The following is a 23378-nucleotide window of genomic DNA, read 5'->3' as shown; positions in this document are numbered from 1 at the left end:
TAAACAGCCTACTTACATAGAGAAAACATAAACAGCCTACTTACATAGCCCCCATGCTCCCCACAAAAAATTTTACAAATTGGTTTGGGCAGTGCCCAATACAGATTTGAAAAAATTTTTCATAATGACAATAACAAAGAAATGAAACGCACACACTTATTGATACAATGTTGGTCAAAAGCTAAAATTTTCTCACAGTCTATAAAGACAGTCCTGATCATTCGTTACGGTAAAATATAGTGTTTTTCTCAAAGTCTGAGCAGTAGAAGAAAATGCACATGGAAGTAGTGGATTTCCATGCAGTCTTGAAGAAGTAGTGTTGTCCTTCCAACGGAAAGACAGTGCTGACTCTCGACATGCAGACAAGTATTGGGTCACAACAGAGCAAACCCACTGCAGAGTCAGTCGAAGTTTTGATGAATATTGGTAGGTAGGTCATCACAGAGCAGACCCACCGTAGTCCTGGTAGAGATTACGATATTGGTGGGCCACCAGAGGTGCAGACCCACTGCAGTCCTTGTAGAAATAATGGTATTGATGGATCATCAAAGATGTAGACCCACTGTAGTCCTTGTAGAGATAATGGTATTGGTGGGCCACCAGAGGTGCAGACCACCTGTAGTCCTTGTAGAGATAATGGTATTGGTGGGCCACCAGAGGTGCAGACCCACTGTAGTCCTTGTAGAGATAATGGTATTGGTGGGCCACCAGAGGTGCAGACCCACTGTAGTCCTTGTAGAGATAATGGTATTGGTGGGCCACCAGAGGTGCAGACCCACTGTAGTCCTTGTAGAGATGGCCAGCAGCCATCTGTTGCGATTGTGCAGGTGCACATTCACCATCGAAGAGTCTTGCAGAGAATATAGCAAGACCATAAACCACCACTTGTGCACTCACAAAGTTTTTGGAATTGTCCTTAGAACCAGCAATGCTGTTATCCAGTCCCTTGCTGAATTATTAACACACGTGCAAACACTAACAGTCCCTACTTCTCACATACTGTCCATATACTATGACCAACAGAAACGTGTGCAGTGAAATGTAACTTACAAGTTAATAATAAGATGAACTGGTGTCAATTACAATTTTATAAATTTACAACATGAAAATACAATTACAAAGGTACAAAATACATCATTAAAGAACATAATAATACAGATAACATTTGTAGTACAGGTTTTACAAAAGAATAGAAATAGACATATACATCAGTGTTACAGGAATTATGACATGAGTACATACATAAAAGATCGAATAACTTTCGAAACATCAACTTCACACATGAGCATTAACACAAAACAGAATAAATAATGTCTAAACATCTTTACAAAGTAAATAACACATTATTAATGCCAATTGTATTTGAGGATAACAGTATTCCTCATCATAGTGAATGTAACTTAGTATTAGAAGAGAAAAAAGTTCTATGAAACAGTACACAGAGACAGGAAGAAAACAAATACACAAGGGTACACAAACATATAGTGGGATAACACAAAAGGGAAAGGGCAGGGTTTGTTTTCAGTGTAACATTTGGTACTGCAGTCCAACCTAAAACTTCATTCCATAGATCTTTCGTCTTATTTCAAAATTTGTTTCCACCAAAAAAATCCTATCAAAGCATGCTTTCTGTATTTATATGTTCACATATTTCTTACCTCATTATTTATTTCCAAGAAAATCCTACCTAAACCTGTTGTCCCTAAACCCTACTTTTTTGCTCATATCCTCTTTCAAAATACTTTTTTTGGCCAAACCATTTTCTTATAGCTTCTCAATGCATTTCTTCCAATTCATCACATCTCGTTCTCTCATATAGCCTACCCCATCTTAAGCTAACTTAAATCTACTGAGCTCAGATGTTAAACTAAGGGACGAGGCAATGCAGCAGCACATAACAAATTAACACAAACAGCAATGCAAAAAAAAATGGAAAATTGCAAAGCAAGCTACAGTAAATATAAACTACCAAGCAATGCAACATTACAACTAATATGAGCCAATGTACAGTAGCAAGAAAAATAAGTCAGTAGTAAAATTAGCTTAACAGAGTAACACAATTTAAAATTCAGTAGCACTATGCCTGGCAAACAGCAGCAGCAAATATAAAAAATATAAAAAATATAAAACTTATATCTATACATGACAAAGCTCAAGCAGAAAAAATATTACAGTAAAAACAACAATGCAGATAAGGGAAATGTATATTCACATCTTAATATCTATGTAATTAAAGTGGTGCACCACAACAACTGATTGTAAAAAGAAATATTACCATGTACTTGAAAAGAAAATTATGTGTTACTGTTACTAGTTCCTTCTTATTGTTCTTTCCTTTCCAAGTGCTCCTTTTTTAAAGAATGTGGATCATAAAATAATTATTTAATAGATCTGTTGACAGAAAGTGTTCACATTAGCAAATGCATTTCATTTTATAAAAGCAATGCTGCAACACAGCTGGAAACCAGATATCAAATGAAATAAGCAATTACGCAAACCAAAGCATAAAAACATCATTCAATAGCTATGTGGCATTTCGTAAGTCAGTAGCTCTCAATTCTCAATTCTCAGTAGCTCTCAATTCTCGTAGAATGACACTTGTCATTATCAGGTTTGCAGATGTAAGAATATTTCCAAGGATAATGGCCTCCCCTTTTTTTTTGTTCTACCTGTGCCGCTGAAAAGGGCTCGCAATAATGGCTTTTTCTCCAGGCGTCTGACACAGCTGGGTGCCCGCGACGCATAACTTTCGTACGGAAATATTTACGACAGCAGTTTCTGCTACCGTGGCAGTCTCATATAAAAATATTTCACAGGTCAAGAATTAGCGTTGCAAATCTGTAGAAACAAAATCCTATAAATATAAGTGTCCAAAAAAAATATTGGTCAGCATTGTGATACAGTCACACATTTCATAACTCTTAAAGTACGTTTCTTGTTTTCCAACATCCTTTTCATAAATCAGAGTCCCTAAACACTACTCATTATTCCTTACCTCATTATACATATACATATTCGTTGACACTTCTTCAATATTTCATCGTGAGAAATACGTAGCATAATAAACATTCCTCAACAACGTAATACACATCGTCGTCGTAATAATAACATCATAACACTTCAGTCAAATCTCAAAATCGTCGTAACTTCCTCCAATAATTTCTAAGCCTAAAAAAAATTCTCTGCTCATTTCAATAGTGTCATCTACCTCAAACGTACTTTAAAATCATGCTCCCTTACCAAATACATCATTCAAAGCTCTCATAGTATCACAATGATTCCGAAAAAATATGAACAGTTTACAAAGTACAGACAAAATACAGTTTCATAAGTGTGAAGTTACCCAACTGTGTATTGCGTAAACATGTGTCACTGATGTAGTAAAAAAAATGTTTATCTCTCAGTTAAATGATCAGATAGCTGTGTAATTTATGTGTTAGAGAAATATGGTACCGATGTGTAAAGTTGTATAAGCAAATACCATATTAGCTAGGGTTCCTTGTGGTTGCCACACACATGGTACACAAAGTAAGCGTGTACCCCCCTGAGGATTAATGTAATTATACCCTCAGGTGTTACAGATTACAGCAATGGAATGAAATGTATCACGGAAAACTTTCTTTGTAATTCAAAAAATCTTTAAAAATAAATGTTTTAAGTACAAAATTAATCACTCAAATACGTGTACTGTAGCGCTAAATGTGCGTCTTGTTGCAACATAATCTCTGTGGAAGTGTCGTAGTTATCGTCCTCCGAAAGCTAAGTTCTGCAGAAGTCAATGTACTTACCTCATAATACACAAAAGTGAAATGCTTTGCGTATAAATGTCTTAGTTATTACGCTTATTGCCGTGATGAAGAAAGTACTGTACAGTAACGTATTGTTGTGCTACGGAAAAGGCAGTCTCATTGTAGCTATACTACAAAAGTTACTACTAAAACCTGTTTTACTTTCCAAAATAAAACAGAAAACTGTGCAGATATAAAACAGAAACACTGCAAAAGCAACATTGTAAATTTTCACTCATTAGTAGCGTCGTGATAAAACCGTGTAGTTTTCACATAAACTAACCACTGTGTCGTCTGGTATCTCACAGAAAGTACTTTAAACCCAAAATGTATTTTCAAGTAAACCAAAATGTTACATTAAAATCTCATTAGCAGTACTGGTAAATGTTCTAAGTATGTGAGCCTTATAGTCGTTACGTAATCGTGCAACTAACAAGCAAGAATGTACAAATACAACACTGTGTCGTCTGTTCACTACAACAATGCATTCGTAATTTCTGTTTAAAAATGTTCCCTAGGTTCTAGACTGGATATTTAACTTCAAACATAGTTGTATGTTAACAGTTTCTTAAGTCTGACACAGCATACTAGTAATGTAAAGTGAAAAGTTATATGACAAAGACAAAGTTAAAAAGCAGATTATCTTTCCTGGCAGGGTCGCCATATGAAACGTCCCCTTTGAACAATAATACACGACTGTCCTTTACCTGACACACAATATTTTTTAGCGCAACGCAATCTGACTTTCAAAAAAATCCCTACGAAAGAATGACCCTGACTAACATTAAACTATACCTTTCACAAATCACTTACCTCACAAAAATCTTCGCTGCTCAAGCTACTGCAATACAGCGAGCGCCACTACTGCCAGCTAAATAAAAGATTCAAACTATGGAAGGCACTAACTACTGATAGGGATAGTTAGCAAATGAAAGATATTAATAGAGAACAAACAATGTATTTACCTTGATATCATCATATATAAATATAGCAGTTCATGACAAATTACAAAATTCCGCCATCTCTCTCCCCACATCCACCACTGCTGGCAGCTCACCTCCAACTGCGCAATGCTACGCGCTGTTCACAGCCAGCTGCCTAACACTACAATGGCGAGTATTACAACAATGCAAAGCAGCCACAGACTGCACACAGCACAGCCAGTGATTTTCATATTGAGCGCTACGTAATGTTGCCAATAAGAAAACATAAACAGCCTACTTACATAGAGAAAACATAAACAGCCTACTTACAAGATAAAGTCGATGTTGTATGAATTCATGTAAACGATGCGCAAATAACAAGTGCGCACCGGGGTTGAAATACTCGAGGCTGGCGTACACACATACATTCCAGACACTACGGTCACAGGAGCTTGTAGTTCGAGAGAGGCAGACCACACGCTGGGAGGCCGGTCCCTTCAGAGGACGAGTCAACCTCGACTGCCTGTGGAGCGGACAGCGTTTGCCCAAGTGAAAGGAAGAAAGACCCCGTGTTCAGCTTAAAAGCAAATTCCGCTACATTGTATGGGAGTGCCTAGTCTACGCATTCTTTACAAATATAGCATGCAGTTTCAGAGATTTTCACAGGGAGACAGCAAACGCCAAACGCCGATGCTACAGATTTCCGGATCGGTCGCCTTAAACGAAACGTCATTCTCCCGTTTTAGAAGAGCAATGCTGACTGGCATACGATATTCCTGATGCCTTGAGCTGAAGGAGTAATGGAAGAGACCGAAAGATATACCCCTTCACGTCTGGCGTGGAGAGGGGCCGTTCTGTTGTCGCTCTTGGAGCGAGAACATGTAACAAGAGCGTGTGCGCTCGTATGTGTACTCAAAGAGCGAGGAACAAGTCTCTCCTCAGTACTTCACTGGGAGAGCACCTCTGTCGAGAGCAAATTGGAGTGCGACTCTATACTGAGTCCCTGCGATTAAGCATTGTTCACTGTGTTGACCGCCACACTTATTGTGCGGTGTGAACGGACAGAGTTATAGTTAAACGCCTGTGGGCGAATGTTTGAGTGGCATCACGGTGGACTGGTTATCTGACCCGTGTACCACGCGCATAGTTAGACTAGGGGCGAATAGGAGTCCTTGACTTCATCCAGGCATAGGGAGAATTTGATTCGAGAAGGCCAATCCAGATAGAACGAGAGTTATCTTATTTGTCAGCAGCGAGCGGCGCAGACAGCAGTCTGCAGTTTTCAGTATTGTGCGCTAAAGTTCTTGCGAGCCCCATATTTCCTCCACAACAGTACACTTCACTGCATTTCACACGTGACAGCCTGGACCGTACCTAGGAACATTCTAACAGATAATTATTCAAGTTGAGTAGGTGCGGCTCTCAGCCATTCTACCAAGTCAATAACAATCTTAAACTTCATATAGAAATTTCATTAGCGAATCCTATCCTTAAGAAGTAACTTCACATTCCGAAAAGAACCCGGAAATAATTTGTTCATTTCATAACTAAAAGTGCCATTGTGATTTCTGAGAATTTTTGGAAAATAAATAATAATTTTCGTTAGTTTCATGTTTTTCTTACACTAACTAGCACTACTCCAGTACCCAAGTATCCCACTAGTTATGTAAGAAATTTGGTGAATTTTTGTGTCATTTCCTTACAGCGGACGACTCCAGAAGATATTTATTGCTGAAAGTTTTTCAGGCATTTCTCTTTAGAACGTTAGGAGCGTCTGTCTGACTTCTGTAATAGTGTTGGGGTGGAAATTGCAACTTGCGGGAGCCACAGGGTAAAGGGTACATCTCAGATTAATCCGTTGCGCAGAATGACAGAATAGCACCCACACGCTGACGATTGGTACTGGGAGTTGCATTGCCCAATCGATTCGTAAAATTTTGCAAACAATAACACAGAGTAAGCACACCACTTGCACTTACAACACGTAACATGACAATTGGAGTTCTGTATCCATTCCACAGTTAATACTTCATTCAAAGTAACCGTGAAGTTTTCTATTTCACATTTTTTTAAAGAACGTTACATTGTTTTCCATCCTCCTGTAGCGTAATCACGCGGGAGTGCGACATTAACATGTTCGCGAATAAGACGGCAAAGGATCCTTCTACGACGGCCTAGTTCGGCTTAACCTCAGTGCCATCCATGCACCTTTGTTGAGCACATCCAGAAATTTCGACGCCAAATCAGCCTGGCGGCTGCTCAAGCGCCGGAGGGGTAGGCAACAGCTTCGACCCTCCTTCGGTGGGGTTGCTCCTCTCAGGCGCCATAGCTGCAGCCAGGTTGAATTGGTGTCGAAGTTTCTTACAGGTGCTTCAACAGTGTCAGAGGTTGTCAAGAACATCTTCCTGTTGCTCATCGCACTGCGATCTGTCGTTTTCAACCGCGAAACGTGTGGGAGTCAGCGCCACATGGAAAGCGATGCTTTCACTGACGCCCTTATGCCACTCCCCGAGGCCTTTCGACGACGATTCTGAGTGTCGGTGAGTCTGAAATGTTTTCCTTGGCCACACATAAGAAAACTGCGTGATTGCAGCGTTGGGTGTCTCGATTTTTACCTGTGAAAGAACAAGTGAAATGTGGGTAAAAGGGACTGTGTACGCTGTTTGAAACGGCGCCTAGCCAGGAGGTGACTCACATGGCACCACGCTTTTGCACCATTACAGAGGAAAGTTGTAAGCACCTTTGAACCTAATTTCAAACTTACGTGTCGCAGTGGGAGACAATTACAGTGTTCAGAAAAAATGACCTATTCTGTTGCGCAGTGAATTAATTTGAACTCGAACTTTACCTAACGTATAAACACAGGCAACAGAAATGTTTTTAATGAATGACAGGATTCTAAACAGTTGTGACTCATATGTTTAACTGAGCCCCCTCAAGTAATTCAGAAGCTGGTAATACTCGTATTCTGTACCGTGTGTATCCTCCGCGGGACAGGAGAAATTAATATATCAGGCTTCAAATGAGCAGACAATAAACGCACAAACATTTTTCAAAATAAATTTTTACTATTGCTTTCTGCTGATGGCTGTAGCAAAATCTGTCGAACGATTCAAACTTTTAAACGAAAAACGCGACTGTCACCATTCACAAAACGCATGTTGTTGTGGTCTTCAGTCCTGAGACTGGTTTGATGCAGCTCTCCACGCTACCCTATCCTGTGCAAGCCTCTTCATATCCCAGTACTTACTGCAACCTGCATACTTCTGAATCTGCTTAGTGTATTCATATCTTGGTCTCCCTCTACGATTTTTACCCTCCACGCTGCCCTCCAGTGCTAAATTTGTGATCCCTTGATGCCTCAGAACATGTCCTACTAACCGGTCCCTTCTTCTTGTCAAGTTGTGCCACAAACTCCTCTTCTCCCCAATTCTATTCAATACCTCTTCATTAGTTATGTGATCTACCCATCTAATCTTCAGGATTCTTCTGTAGCACCACATTTCGAAAGCTTCTATTCTCTTCTTGTCTAAACTATTTATCGTCCATGTTTCACTTCCATACGTAGCTACACTCCACACAAATACCTTCAGAAACGACTTCGTGACACTTAAATTTATACTCAATGTTAACAACTTTCTCTTATTCAGAAACACTTTCCTTGCCATTGCCAGTCTACATTTTATATCTTCTCTACTTCGACCATCATGAGTTATTTTGCTCCCCAAATAGCAAAACTCCTTTACTACTTTAAGTGTCTCATTTCCTAATCTAATTCCCTCAGCATCACCTGACTTAATTCGACTGCATTCCATTATCCTCGTTTTGCTTTTGTTGATGTTCATCTTATATCCTACTTTCAAGACACTGTCCATTCCGTTCAACTGCTCTTCAAAGTCCTTTGCTGTCTCTGACAGAATTACAATGTCATCGGCGAACCTCAAAGTTTTTATTTCTTCTCCGTGGATTTTAATACTTACTCCGAATTTTTCTTTTGTTTCCTTCACTGCTTGCTCAATATACAGATTGAATAACATCGGAGATAGGCTACAACCCTGTCTCACTCCCTTCCCAACCACTGCTTCCCTTTCATGCCCCTCGACTCTTATGACTGCCATCTGGTTTCTGAACAAATTGTAAATAGCCTTTCGCTTCCTGTATTTTATCTCTGCCACCTTTAGAATTTGAAAGAGAGTATATCAGTCAACATTGTCAAAAGCTTTCTCTAAGCCTACAAATGCTACAAACGTAGGTTTGCCTTTTCTTAATCTTTCTTCAAAGATAAGTCGTAAGGTCAGTATTGCCTCACACGTTCCAATATTTCTACGGAATCCAAACTGATCTTACCCGAGGTTGGCTTCTACTAGTTTTTCCATACGACTATAAAAAGCTAGATTCAGAAAAAAGAAGAATGTGCTGTTGAAATATATGAAATAAACACCACAGTGGCTGAGATTTTGAGACTGATCAAAACGAGCTCTTTAATTAAATAGAACATTTACCAGTTTTCCTAGACGACTGCGCAACTCTATCAAACACACCGATAATGTTTATTTATTTCCTACTTCCAAATTATTTCTGAATTTATCCACAGTATTTAGAATTTACCCAACATTACTGGTCACCGTGGCTGTTTCCGGATAGCTCTGGACCCGCTTTTTGGAAGAGCGGGTTTCTAAAGTCCATCGGCAATTAAAAAGCGTGGCTCTAACGACGACCGACGTAATCTGAAGAAATTCTATCGTTTACATTCTGGTTCTTAACAAATGGAGACAGTTACGTTAGCAATTGTTTCGCTTGTCAGTAGGTGCCATAACAAAGATCTGAGGTCTGTAGTGACATATGGGAAAGAATTCAAAGATTTGATTAAAGTAAGCATAAAGAAAAGAAAAGCATTGTGTGATAGTAAATGCTAGACAGAAGAAACCGGAAAAGAAGAGAATCAAAGCGATTTAGAAGGATGGTAAAAATTAGGCGGACTGATAACACAATAAATGAGAAGATTCTCGGCAGAGTCGGCGAAGAAAGCAACATATGGAAACATTGACGAGAAGAATGGGTAGGACGATACGACATGTGTTAAGATATCACGGAATAACGCTCATGCTACTAGAGGGAGCCATATAGGCTAAACACTATAGAGGCAGACAAAGATTGGAATGCATTCAACAAATAATTGAGGACTCAGGGCACAAGTGCTACTCCGAGACAAAGAGGTTGACACGAGTGAGGGATTCGTGGCGAGCCGCATCGAACCCTTCAAAAGACTGGCGAAAGAAATATATTCAAAATAGTAACGTAAAATACACATGCAATCTGCCGTATAGGTCACTGGACAAAATGTGCTATAATAAGATATTGGACGGAAGACAGCGTGGCCACAGAATTTTTTTTTTTTACTTATTCGGTATTTACATCAAAAGTTTTAAAAACAACAATCGTACATCTGTGATGTAATAATAGGTTGAACAAAAGCTACCAGAATGATAAGATCGTAGATATCTTTCAATTTTACATCAGTCAGCGAAACAGATATCATATTCGTATTAGTTTACTATCATGGAAATTTGTTGTAGTCCTTTTTAGCAAAAGGAAATATAAAAGCATGTCTGTTCCCGATTGATAGAAGCAAATAATGAATGTATCGCTTTTCTGACGTCCCCAGCTGTACCTCTGAGAGCTTCGGCAGTTTTCTGGCAAGCGTTAACCTTCTTGTGCTGTGCCTCTTCGGTTTCCCAAAAACTCCTAGGACATCTATATTCTTCTACCACCAACATTTCAATGTAATGCATCTTATTCAATTATGGAAACGCTATATACATTATGCTGTCTTAAGGCACTGGCCACTGGCATGGCAATCTTTGCCGTGAACTACTCATGGAATCCGCGATCTCTGCATGGAATGTATAATTTGATCTTGGTATTAACTACACTACTGGCCATTAAAATTGCTACACCACGAAGATGACGTGCTACATACGCGAAATTTGACCGACAGGAAGAAGATGCTGTGATATGCAAATGATTAGCTTTTCAGAGCATTCACACAAGGTTGGCGCCGGTGGCGACACCTACAACGTGCTGACATGAGGAAAGTTTCCAACCGATTTCTCATACACAAACAGCAGTTGACCGGCGTTCCCTGGGAAACGTTGTTGTGATGCCTCGTGTAAGGAGGAGAAATGCGTACCATCACGTTTCCGACTTTGATAAAGGTCGGATTGTAGCCTATTGCGATTGCGGTTTATCATATAGCGACATTGCTGCTCGCGTTGGTCGAGATCCAATGACTGTTAGCAGAATACGGAATCGGTGGGTTCAGGAAGGTAATACGGAACCCGATGTCAGATCCCAACGGCTTCGTGTCACTAGCAGTCTAGATGACAGGCATCTTATCCGCATGGCTGTAACGGATCATGCAGCCACGTCTCAATCCCTGAGTCAACAGGTGGGGATGTTTGCAAGACAACAACCATCTGCACGAACAGTTCGACGACGTTTGCAGCAGCATGAACTATCAACTCGGAGATCATGGCTGCGGTTACCCTTGACGCTGCATCACAGACAGGAGCGCCTGCGATGGTGTACTCAACGACGAACCTGTGTGCACGAATAGCAAAACGTCATTTTTTCGGATGAATCCAGGTTCTGTTTACAGCGTCTTGATGGTCGCATCCGTGTTTGGCGACATCGGGGTGAACGCACTTTGGATGTGTGTATTCGTCATCGCCATCACCCGGCGTGATGGTATGGGATGCCATTGGTTACATGTCTCGGTCACCTCTTGTTCGCATTGACGGCACTTTGAACAGTGGACGTTACATTTCAGATGTGTTACGACCCGTGGCTCTACCCTTCATTCGATCCTTGCGAAACCCTGTATTTCAGCAGGATAATGCACGACCGCATGTTGCAGGTCCTGTACGGGCCTTTCTGGACACAGAAAATGTTTTACTGCTGCCCTGGCCAGCACATTCTCCAGATCTCTCACCAACTGAAAACGTCTGGTCAATGGTGGCCGAGCAAATGGCTCGTCACAATACGCCAGTCACTACTCTTCATGAACTGTGATATCGTGTTGAGGCTGCATGGGCCGCTGCACCTGTACACGTCATCCAAGCTCTGTTTGACTCAATGCCCAGGCGTATCAAGGCCGTTATTACGGCCAGAGATGGTTGTCCTGGGTACTGATTTCTCAGGATTTATGCACCCAAATTGCGTGAAAATGTAATAACTTGTCAGTTCTAGTATAATATACACTCCTGGAAATGGAAAAAAGAACACATTGACACCGGTGTGTCACACCCACCATACTTGCTCCGGACACTGCGAGAGGGCTGTACAAGCAATGATCACACGCACGGCACAGCGGACACACCAGGAACCGCGGTGTTGGCCGTCGAATGGCGCTAGCTGCGCAGCATTTGTGCACCGCCGCCGTCAGTGTCAGCCAGTTTGCCGTGGCATACGGAGCTCCATCGCAGTCTTTAACACTGGTAGCATGCCGCGACAGCGTGGACGTGAACCGTATGTGCAGTTGACGGACTTTGAGCGAGGGCGTATAGTGGGCATGCGGGAGGCCGGGTGGACGTACCGCCGAATTGCTCAACACGTGGGGCGTGAGGTCTCCACAGTACATCGATGTTGTCGCCAGTGGTCGGCGGAAGGTGCACGTGCCCGTCGACCTGGGACCGGACCGCAGCGACGCACGGATGCACGCCAAGACCGTAGGATCCTACGCAGTGCCGTAGGGGACCGCACTGCCACTTCCCAGCAAATTAGGGACACTGTTGCTCCTGGGGTATCGGCGAGGACCATTCACAACCGTCTCCATGAAGCTGGGCTACGGTCCCGCACACCGTTAGGCTGTCTTCCGCTCACGCCCCAACATCGTGCAGCCCGCCTCCAGTGGTGCCGTGACAGGCGTGAATGGAGGGACGAATGGAGACGTGTCGTCTTCAGCGATGAGAGTCGCTTCTGCCTTGGTGCCAATGATGGTCGTATGCGTGTTTGGCGCCGTGCAGGTGAGCGCCACAATCAGGACTGCATACGACCGAGGCACACAGGGCCAACACCCGGCATCATGGTGTGGGGAGCGATCTCCTACACTGGCTGTACACCACTGGTGATCGTCGAGGGGACACTGAATAGTGCACGGTACATCCAAACCGTCATCGAACCCATCGTTCTACCATTCCTAGACCGGCAAGGGAACTTGCTGTTCCAACAGGACAATACACGTCCGCATGTATCTCGTGCCACCCAACGTGCTCTAGAAGGTGTAAGTCAGCTACCCTGGCCAGCAAGATCTCCGGATCTGTCCCCCATTGAGCATGTTTGGGACTGGATGAAGCGTCGTCTCACGCGGTCTGCACGTCCAGCACGAACGCTGGTCCAACTGAGGCGCCAGGTGGAAATGGCATGGCAAGCCGTTCCACAGGACTACATCCAGCATCTCTACGATCGTCTCCATGGGAGAATAGCAGCCTGCATTGCTGCGAAAGGTGGATATACACTGTACTAGTGCCGACATTGTGCATGCTCTGTTGCCTGTGTCTATGTGCCTGTGGTTCTGTCAGTGTGATCATGTGATGTATCTGACCCCAGGAATGTGTCAATAAAGTTTCCCCTTCATGGGACAATGAATTCACGGTGTTCTTATTTCAATTTCCAGGAGTGTATTTGTCCAATGAATACCCGTTTATCATCTGCATTTCTTCTTGGTGTAGCGATTTTAATGACCAGTATTGTATTTACTATCGCTAAAATTTAACGAAATATATCATTACCACTGTACGAAATTAATCACTTCTGTTCTCCTCTTGAATCTGAAAGGAACGATGTAATCTTATCTTGTCAGAAATTCCATATTGCATACTTGCGGCTTTGATTCTGTTAGAGGGTAGAAACCTCCTTGGAGCTGCATTTAATTAATTAGTCATTCTTGGAATAGGTCTTAGGTTGGTCATTGCAATTTTAAGGAAAGCTTCTCTGTGGTACGTGGTATTAAAGTAGCTCCTACTTATACTCTTGACTGGTGCAAACTCCTTAGTAATGAACTCTTATATTTGGATTAATTATTAGTGAAATAGTTAGAACCTGCACTTAGTTTGTTTTGGAATCTTTAGTTACCCACATTTATTGCTATTTGAACATAGAGATTCCAGTGTAATACTACTCCACAGCAGACGAGACAGACGGAATATTGCACTACATGTTTTGTTCGCAAAATAAGTAGTTGTTCACTTTAATACTCTCTTCTACCCACGCAACCGTTCACGCAAGATACCTCATTCATAAAGGAAGTTATCGCGCAAAAGGGCAACGAAAGTTCCGTGTGCTGAAAGCACCGAAGCGGAAGCACACGAACCACCCTTTGCGCTTCCCTAGACTGACAACCATCCGAACAGCAGCGACCACTAGAGAATGCGAACCAGAATGTCCGAATGGCTTTGTTCGCGCACGTCTACTGTTTGCGCCAGTCAGAAGACTCACTTGCTGTTTCTCGATCTGTTTTGGTCGCTCCTGTGTTATCTTGACGTTTCACTTTCACTGCACGTGTAATCAAAAAATTTCTCATCCTCCGTCATGACACCTCACGGGCGTTGCCAATTGACATTTCTATCCGAGTAAAATCCTAAACAGGCACTGGAAATTGAAAAAGGACCTCTGCATCAACAATCAGCGGCTCTAAATTACTACGCCGAGAAGATTGTCGAAGAGTTTTAGAGTGCTTCAGCGTAATGAGTAATATAGGAGGCAACTATCTGTTGTTGCTTTATAAGGATAGTATCAGGCTGAAAAATTTTAAGGCAATAACAATTAATATGCGATAGCTACAATTACTCCCTTTAAGGGCATTACACAGATATGAGCCGTTCATTGGAATAATTATCACGTCGCTAAACAACTTTGTGCTAAGAATGTATGTTTTGACCCGAAACACGTGTCACAGCGATATTATTCACATCTTCGTCATATAATTATGTGGAACGCCTAACAGTGCAAATCGTTAAAGTCGGAATACTGCGTTGTGAACATTTGCGAGAGGTGTGTATGGCGCATGGTTTCTTTTTTGGTAGAATTTGTGAATTGTATTTATCGTATGTAATGAGTGACCATTTGTCCGTTCTAGCAACCATGTCAATCCCAACTTGTGCTGCCATCTGAGCGTAGTACTGAAACTTCCGATAGATGTCGCAGAAATCGACAGAAGATGGCTGCCATGTCACAGCCAGTGCAGATGTATCTTTGGTGCACATACTTTTGTGCTGCAACAGCTGCTCATTTCTGCGCAAGCTGTCCGGTTGGTGCATTGTGATGGGAAGAAAGATTTTCGGTAAATCGGCATCAAGACTGTACATTGTGCCTCGTGTATCGTTACTGTCAACCCTCCATTGCACATAACAGGTAAGTTGCTTATTTAATTATTATGTACCCTGGCTTGTTGTTTTTATAATTACCGGCATAACACAGAGACAAGGAACACGTTGCAGAAGTGTGTTGTACAACTCATATTTTAGTCTCTTATGTCGTAGTAAAATTACGAATTCAGATCTGATGTGAGGTGCTACGAGAATTTATTTCGTTGCAGCTTAACATATATGCTTTATGTGCATTGGTTTAGTTACTTACTTGTTACTTTTTGTGTTTCTAGGAAAATCGGTAGTGTTTAGTTACCGGAAATATTAACATGTCTAATTTACCATTTCCATGTCGTGCTGATATAGAACCTGCTCTGCTCAAAAGTACGAAATTAGATTTTTTTTCATCGTAGGTGATTTTATTGCCACGCCTGCTGTAAATCGTTTCGCGGACCATACCGCCGATGAGGGGGCGTAACCAACATCGGTGACCCAACACGTAACACTCAACGAGTCGTATAAAATTACGTTAGAGCATTTATTTATATTGTTTGTATTGGACTGAAATTGTGTGTAGCGTCGACAACGTTTTCCAGTGTACGCACAGTGCATGACAGAAGCAACTTGTTTGAAATGCGCGCCATTTCTTGTACAAGGTAGTTGTCCTCAGAAATAGTTCGATCGAATTAACGTTAAAAGCGGGGTTGATACCTCGTACAAATATGTGCTGTTGTTTCTCGTTCAATATTTGAGATATTATGCAACTGGAACAATTGGCTTATCGCTTGATTTTTGTTGCTACAGAAAAGTGAAATTTAATGCTACAGTTTTTTGAGTTGTAACACGCGGTAGGGGGAGAGTTCGGAACATCACCATACAAAAGAAAATAATTACTGTAAACTACGGGTGTAATACATCAGCCCTGAAATACGAAGGAAAAATGCTTTGCTAGGTCATTGCGGTGTGGCATGTCTCCATGTAGCCTCTTCCTTGATTGTATTGCAGTGTAACAATATTGCGACGAACAAATAGAAATTATTAATCAGATTTAATTTAGGCTTCACGGATTTAATTAAATCTGCAAAATCACTCTCCGGTGCATAAGTACGTAATTACTCTGACTATAGTAAATACTAAATGTCTTTGAAACCAAAAGTTTGGTTTGGTGAATATTTTCATATTAAGCAGAGCTACCTGAACTCCTATCAGTTTACATTTCACTTATGTGCCACAACATACCCTTTCCGATAACTTCATACATAGAATTTATCTTGAGAATAAAACTTACAAATCTGTTTGCTTCTGCGTTCGATTGTTGAAGACAGTCGTTGGACATAATTACGTTCTAATATTTGTGGCCTGTTATGTTACGATGTTGCAAAACAGCAGCAGTTGAACTGTTCTCCGGACGGCATAATTTCTGAGTCATGTAGAGCGATACTCGCTAGATCAGTCAATTCCTCCCTTCTTTTCGCCGTGTTCGATTTTGGTCTTTAACCACTCTAGTCCAACAATTGCCGAATGAGTTTCAAGCGCCCTTTTATTCAACCCTGAAGTACCGAAAAAAGTTTCATTTAAATATTTAATGTGGAGCACTGCCAGGTAAGAAATAAATTTAGTTGCTAATCAATTAATTGCTACTTACAGCAAAGTTTTCTTTTTTGCATACCGTTCGTATGCACATAGCAGCGATGTACTTTAATGCCAGATACAAAGAAGCCCGAGTAACGCTTAGCTCTAAAATGTACATTAAAGCTCCGTAACAAACGACTCAAGACAGACCACGCCCTATTAGTGTCATACTGAACTGGTAGATTTTTGGATGAAAATTGACCAGTAATATGTATCTTGCACACAAATTAAAAAGCCAGTTTTAATACTGTGAATGATGGGAGTATTCGTTGTCTATTATCTCAGTTCTAAACCTCAGAAAATTAGTCATCAAATAATGCAGTAATATTTATTTTATTGATGAGTATTTACAGATGCATGAATTCTTTGATCCAGACAGAATGAACCAGGCCCCATGGTGAAGAAATGAACACCTGAGGATCCAAACCTCATGCTTCAGATCGCACTAACATTAGATTCTAGAAGATGGGCAGAACAAAACCTTTGTTAGCGTATAAAGGCAGGTCGTTATTTAGAATTTTCTGACGCGACTGTAATTAAATTCCCACTAGTATAGCTAACATGACGTTGCCTTTGTCACATTTCTCTAGGCTACCGTACTTTCCACTTGAGAAATTTTTTCAGGGGCGCGTTCCAGATAGTTCTCCAATGATCTCTCAGGTGCCTTTTTGATTTTTTGCAATGTATTGGTTACAAGTAAAACCCTTTCGATGAAATAAAATTGAGAAAAAAAAGATACCTATTGCACTTCAATTACAGAATATAAAAGATTTGTAAATAATACATTTCAGCTATCAAGTGCACTTTTTAAATTATATTGGCAGATCTAATTCAATGAACTGTGGATGAAGCCCGACCAGCAGGCATCACATGCATGGATCAAAAATGATAGTGCATTGAGAATGGCTAGTTTCTAGATGAAATCTAGATCTGCAAATAAAATTTAAAAAGGACGACAGATAGATGAAATATATTATTTACAAGTCAATATAACAGTCGCTGAGTGCAATAAATAGCCTTCTGCATGGAAGGTCACTTGATAGAAAAGATTGTTATATAAAGCCATGTTATTTAAAGATAAGCGAGCAATTACGTGCATGAGTTTAAAAATAGAATTGTTTGCCTCGGTCGTTACGATGAGCAATTTTTGCTGCAACGTTCGTTGATTCCACCAATTAACAACCAAATTATAAAAAGACGCACGTAAAGGTGGCGTCACAGCAGCCATTGACATTGGCACCGATCAAAGCTGACGAGTGATATCGAATATTCCTCACAACGCCTGTTAAGATTACGCTGTCATGATTTCGAATACATATCGGTTACCTTGTATTATTGACATTGCGCATGCATTCTGAAGGTCATAAAGTCAGAAACATGAATATTAAGCTTATGTTTAAGCTCGTGCATTGCGTTGCGCGAAACATCAGAATATTAAGATATACAAACTGTTTCGTCGACATTGGGGCCGTAAATTTGTTCGAATGCGAAATATTGCGGACATCGTCTAAGACAAATATTGAAAACCTGCCTAAGCAAGGAGTTGCAACCGCCCGCCACGAGGGACAAAGTGAAAAGAAGCGTAAACCCCTTGGTGAAATTTACTTCGTCGGTATTGGGGGAGGGGGAGAAAATTTTTATAAAACCAGTGAACTGATGTCCTGACAAAAGCTCCCTATATTTTCGTTTCCCGAAGTACGGTGATTGTTGTTACTAATAATACCAGAGCCGCATTTAACATTTCTTAGGGCTTCGCAAAATGTGAGGCTTCATTGAGCAACCCAACCTGCTGTTTCCTGCGACCTGCCCGTCTTCCGTTAATGAATGTCGAGGGCAACGCTCCCTCCAGATAAAGGTGAGAGGTCATTCATGCACCCAGCGCACCACGCTCTCGACATTCTAGTCACAGCTGCGGTCCCGGCTTGTTAACGCTTTGCAACAGTAGAATGCGACAGTACCTCGCTGTGAAATTGTTTGCCTTTTGCGTCAGGTCCCGACGCAAGTATTTACCAAGACTTATAATATGAAACGTCCTCTCTCTACTTTATCCCTGTGTTGTGTACAGACAACACCTGCAGCCAAAAGACAATTTGCCAAAGATGCTGGAAAAGAAGAGACAGTACCCGTCGTTTACTTTCTAGAAACGTTACTAATCACTTCCGTACGTGATACGCATCCTCCGTACAACACTGAGATTTGTAAAAGCATTCGCTCATATGGAGAACCCTCCCCTGTAAGGATTTCCAAGTAAACTGCTTTTCTGTAGCGAGTGTACACCGGACATTAAACATTTGTTGAGTCTCACAGAGACATTGACAGCTAAATGGGATTATCATGATCAGAGTAAATACCGAGCTGCAATAACACGTTGTAATTTGAGGGCTACTTACAATCCACATGGACTTACTGTTGTTGAGGTTATTAAGAGTAGATTCTATAGATAATTATGAAAATTTCATTTTGATTGCAGCTGTTACTGCTATATTGTGGTTACATGAAGTAAAGGATTAAAAGCGACAGAATGGCATAAACTGGAGTCCACAGGAAGAGTGGCACGACCTTTCGAACTGATTGTCTCATGAGGTAGCGAACACCGAAATGAAATTCGCGAGAACAACCACAAGAACATAATTTAGAAGGTAAAGATGATCGTCAGAAAAACAATGTTCTTACGCCCATCCAGTGAATGAAAATATTTATCACACGGTCGGTCGTTTCTTATGTAGAGTATTTGGTAAGATTTCAGTTGGAACTGAAAGAGACGGGAGTAGTTCGAACTGTTCTGGATGGGATGTTGGAGCTTTGATGTAGGGCGACAGTTGCAGGACAAGGACTATATTTGGGCAATTCTGGACGGCGAACGTTTCTGTGGGTCCTGGAGGTGGCACATTTGAATCTTCAGCTTCCTACCAGCATTCTGTTCACCGTTGCTATCGCTAAAAGTTATCTAGGCTGCATGTCTTCGGACAGCATAGAAGCAGTTACACAAAATCGACACGAGGTGTACTAAATGCTAGGACACCTCAAATGTGCGTAAGTGTAAGGTAACGTCACTTGGATAAGGAAACTACAACAGTAGCTTTTTAATGATCACAGCATCAAGGAAAACACTCCGCAGTCATATCAATTGTATGGTTAGTGGCACAAGAGTGCGAGATAGTACCAGCACACGAAATTTCCATTAGAAGCTTTCTTGTAAACGTGGCACATTTACGGAGGAGACGGCGTGCTAACTATTCTTGTACAGTTTTAATTTTTTCGCTCCCCACCGACATTAAATGAAGGAAGGTGGCAAAAGTAATCAGAAGCATGCTGTTTGATAAAGAGTGTAAATCCACTTTCCACTCGGTATGTGGAATATTATTCGAAAGGAATGAAGCACAAATCTGTGTTTGGGTATACTTAATTCTGTTTTCCGTGCGTTTTTAAATCATTCTGTGCTAACGCCAGAGTGCTGTTCTTCGATAATACCGTGACTGAGCCGCTCCTTTACTGTCTTCAACCTGAGTTGATGCTACATCTCTGCTTAACACTGTCGTAAACTCTAAAACTGATTCAGTCAGTGAGTGAGGTTTTGAAAACCTCAAGGAACTAACAAGACACTCATTGCAAGCAAAGATATCCTTATTATGTAGAAGTCGCTACTTGAGAATCATTATTTCCCTTTATCGTCTTACCTGTGCTTGCAAACGGATTTCACAAGATTGTTGGACAAGTGGCCACCTTCACTTTTTCAGCAGATTGGGTACTGAGTAACTAGATACAGGTGGTATTAAAAGAACTAACGTTGCTAATCGGGCAAACGCTGTCGGTTAAAAATAATCAAAAAATATCAATCCGAGACTGCTGCTCGGCAGGCTTAAGCAGAAACGACGAACTGCCTATAGATGAGTTCTCAATCCTGATAGTGGAAGAGAAACTGCCAGAGGTTTTGATAAGTGTCAAAGCTTTGTAGCAAGATGTTTCTGTAATGGGGTATGACTTTGTGTCCGAATCACAGCTGCTGGTACTCACGCAACTCGTGAAATCACATGCTGAATTCCATTCGTAAACATTTCTTCAGAGATTAAAATAAGGCTTTGGGGACGTCGCTCGAAGACTACGACCAGCGTTTTTGCGTACGAGGACAGATTAAGTCGCTAGAAGTGAGGAACACCACGGGATTTGGCACAACCGTTGATATCTTCTACTGAGAATCAGCACTGCTCTGATCCAAGCTTCACCGTAGGAAGAGGATTCTGTTCTACATCTTCATTCCGCAATCCAGGCGTGACTTGTGATTGGAAAGATACTTAAAGCTACCTGCAAAAAGGACAGCGGAAGTGTGCCACAGATACACAACGTTTGATTACTGCATCATTTGCTCCATGTTCAGGTAGTTGGCAACAATTCCGTAATTGGTAAATTTGTGAGGCATCATTCGTGTGAAACATGATTCACGTGTCATACTCAGTAAGTTAAGGAATACCTAAAAATAATGAGAGTCCAACGCTCCGCCGATGACAACGTCATTACAGACGGAGCACAAACTGGGGCTGTATAACGCAATCGGCCGCGTCCTCTTGAAAGGAAACATTGTCTTAATTGATAAATTGAAACAACGTGCGCCACCTATGGGTAATGTAATGGAGGCACAGCGGTAATGTGCACACTTATAACAGGTGCCCTGGCAACATTGTCCCGTGAAAGTATTCACATGTGTTACAGGATCGCTCCACCATTGTCGTCCGCAGCTCGTGATCTCGCGGTTGCGCACTCGCTTCCCAAGCATGGGGTCCCGGGTTCGATTCCCGGCGAGTTCAGGGATTTTCACCTGCCCCGGGATGACTGGGTGTTTGTGTTGTCCTCATCATTTCATCATCCAGGAAAGTGCCGAAATTGGATTGAGCGAAGGTTGGGAAATTGTACGGGCGCTGATAAACGCGCATTTCAGCGCCCCACAAGCCAAACATCATCCACCATTGTCATACAGAACGTCAATGCGGTATGATGACCTTTAGGCCGGCCAACTAACTTTATTGAATGCTACACTACACTTCAAATTTCCCGTCCGACTAGCCGCGGGGTCTAACGTGCTGCTTCCCGAGCAGGAAGGTGTGCTAGTTCCCGGCATGAATCCGCCCGGCTGATTAGTGTCAAAGTCCAGTGTGCCGGCCAACCTGTGGATGGTTTCTTACGGCGGTTTTCCACCTAACTTTGCGAATGTGGGCTGGTTCCCCTTTTCCACCTCAGTTACATTATGTCGGCGATTGTTGCGCAAACACTGTCTCCATGTAAGCACACACCATAATTACGCTACCATGCAAACATTTGGGGTTACACTCGTCTGGTATGAGATGTTCCCGGGGGTCCACTGGGAGTCAAACTACACCATAACCCTGGGTTCGGTGTGGAGCGGCAGTGGGGTGGGTGGACTGTTGTGGCCTGTTGCGGGGTTGTGAACCACTGAGGGCTACAGTGGGACGAAGCCTCTCTGTCGTTTCGAAACTGACACAAATACATGACACTATTTTCTTAACTTAGTCACAAAGTCTGTAAACAACAGCTGGAACGTTGTACCAATCGGTCATTTCCTCTACCATAGAAATGCGGATCCTTGGTCATGGAGCCATTCAGAAGCTGCTATGTGAACATCTTCGTTGTTGGAAAATTTTTCCTCCCAGATGTTATTTTAACTTGCCGGAAAGACGGAAGTTACAAGGTGCAAGATCTGAACTTGCCGATCATAAACACCCCCATCTGCTCGACCTTCGCCAAATTGTTGGCACCATTTCACTATTACTGGATGGGACATTGCATTTGGTGTATATAAAGCCAGAATTTTTAGTATATCTACGTTCAGGTCAGAACCCACAAGAATCGTACTGCCCTGTGTACTTCAGTTTTGGTATATCTTTCAGTTACCTCGCATTTTACTCTCATAATGTGATGCTTGTGTTAATCGTACTGCAGCAGAACTGTCTGCAGGAAACCCAATATACTCTCTTCTGATAATGCGTCTCTCCTGTTGTGGAATGGTCTTAACAAGGGAGACATGCATAACTTAAGTTTTGAAGTTCCCTTGTAGAGTACAGCCAATGGGCTTGCTGCAGTGGTAACACCAGTTCCTTTCAAATCATCGAAGCACTGTTGGGCTTGGCTAGCACATGGATGGGACACCTCGGGTTCTGACGTGTGCTGTTGGCAAGCGGGTGGCACTCAGCCCGTGTGAGGCCAATTGAGAAACTACTTGACTCAGAAGTAGCGACACCCGTCACGAACTCCCCTGCGTGTCTAGGGGTTATAATAGGCCCGAGGTATTCCTGCGTGTCCTAAGAGGCGACTAAAAGGAGTCTCTCTCGTTTTGGCCTTCATGTGATGGTCCCGTGTCAGGTTTGACTTCCATATTTCTAAATGTTCTCGAAGAGCAAGCCAATTGGGGAAGGGTGCCTTACATGATGCATCGTGTCCATCGTGCACTGAGATCTTTAGCCCACTTTCTCGTCATCGCATTGCAGTCCTGCTCATTCTCCATCTCTTGGCTGAGGACCTCTTCCTGGGTGCGTTTTCCACCGTGCACTATGCAGTGTCGCATTCTGCACCGACGATGACCATGGATGTCTTAGCGCCTCATTCCCAGCACGGTAGCCAGTCCATTGTGGTGGGGCCCTCCATGTACCCTGTTGGTTGTA

General features: G+C 42.0%; 1 protein-coding gene across 2 annotated transcripts in view; it reads left to right on the top strand.

Moving 5' to 3' along the window:
* The first annotated feature begins 14945 nt into the window (after positions 1-14945).
* LOC124594690 (kelch-like protein 26) overlaps positions 14946-23378 on the top strand; it is a 309492-nt gene continuing 301059 nt past the window's right edge. Inside the window, exon 1 of one of the 2 annotated variants that reach the window (XM_047133067.1) lies at positions 14946-15121. The gene's annotated coding sequence lies outside the window, so the exon portion shown is untranslated. The remainder of the gene's footprint in view (positions 15122-23378) is intronic. The other variant, XM_047133059.1, reaches the window with a different exon arrangement.

Source organism: Schistocerca americana, chromosome 1, assembly GCF_021461395.2.
Source record: "Schistocerca americana isolate TAMUIC-IGC-003095 chromosome 1, iqSchAmer2.1, whole genome shotgun sequence".
NCBI lineage: Eukaryota > Metazoa > Arthropoda > Insecta > Orthoptera > Acrididae > Schistocerca > Schistocerca americana.
The sequence above is the reverse complement of the archived record's forward strand: the minus strand, read 5'-3'. Positions and strand labels throughout refer to the sequence as shown.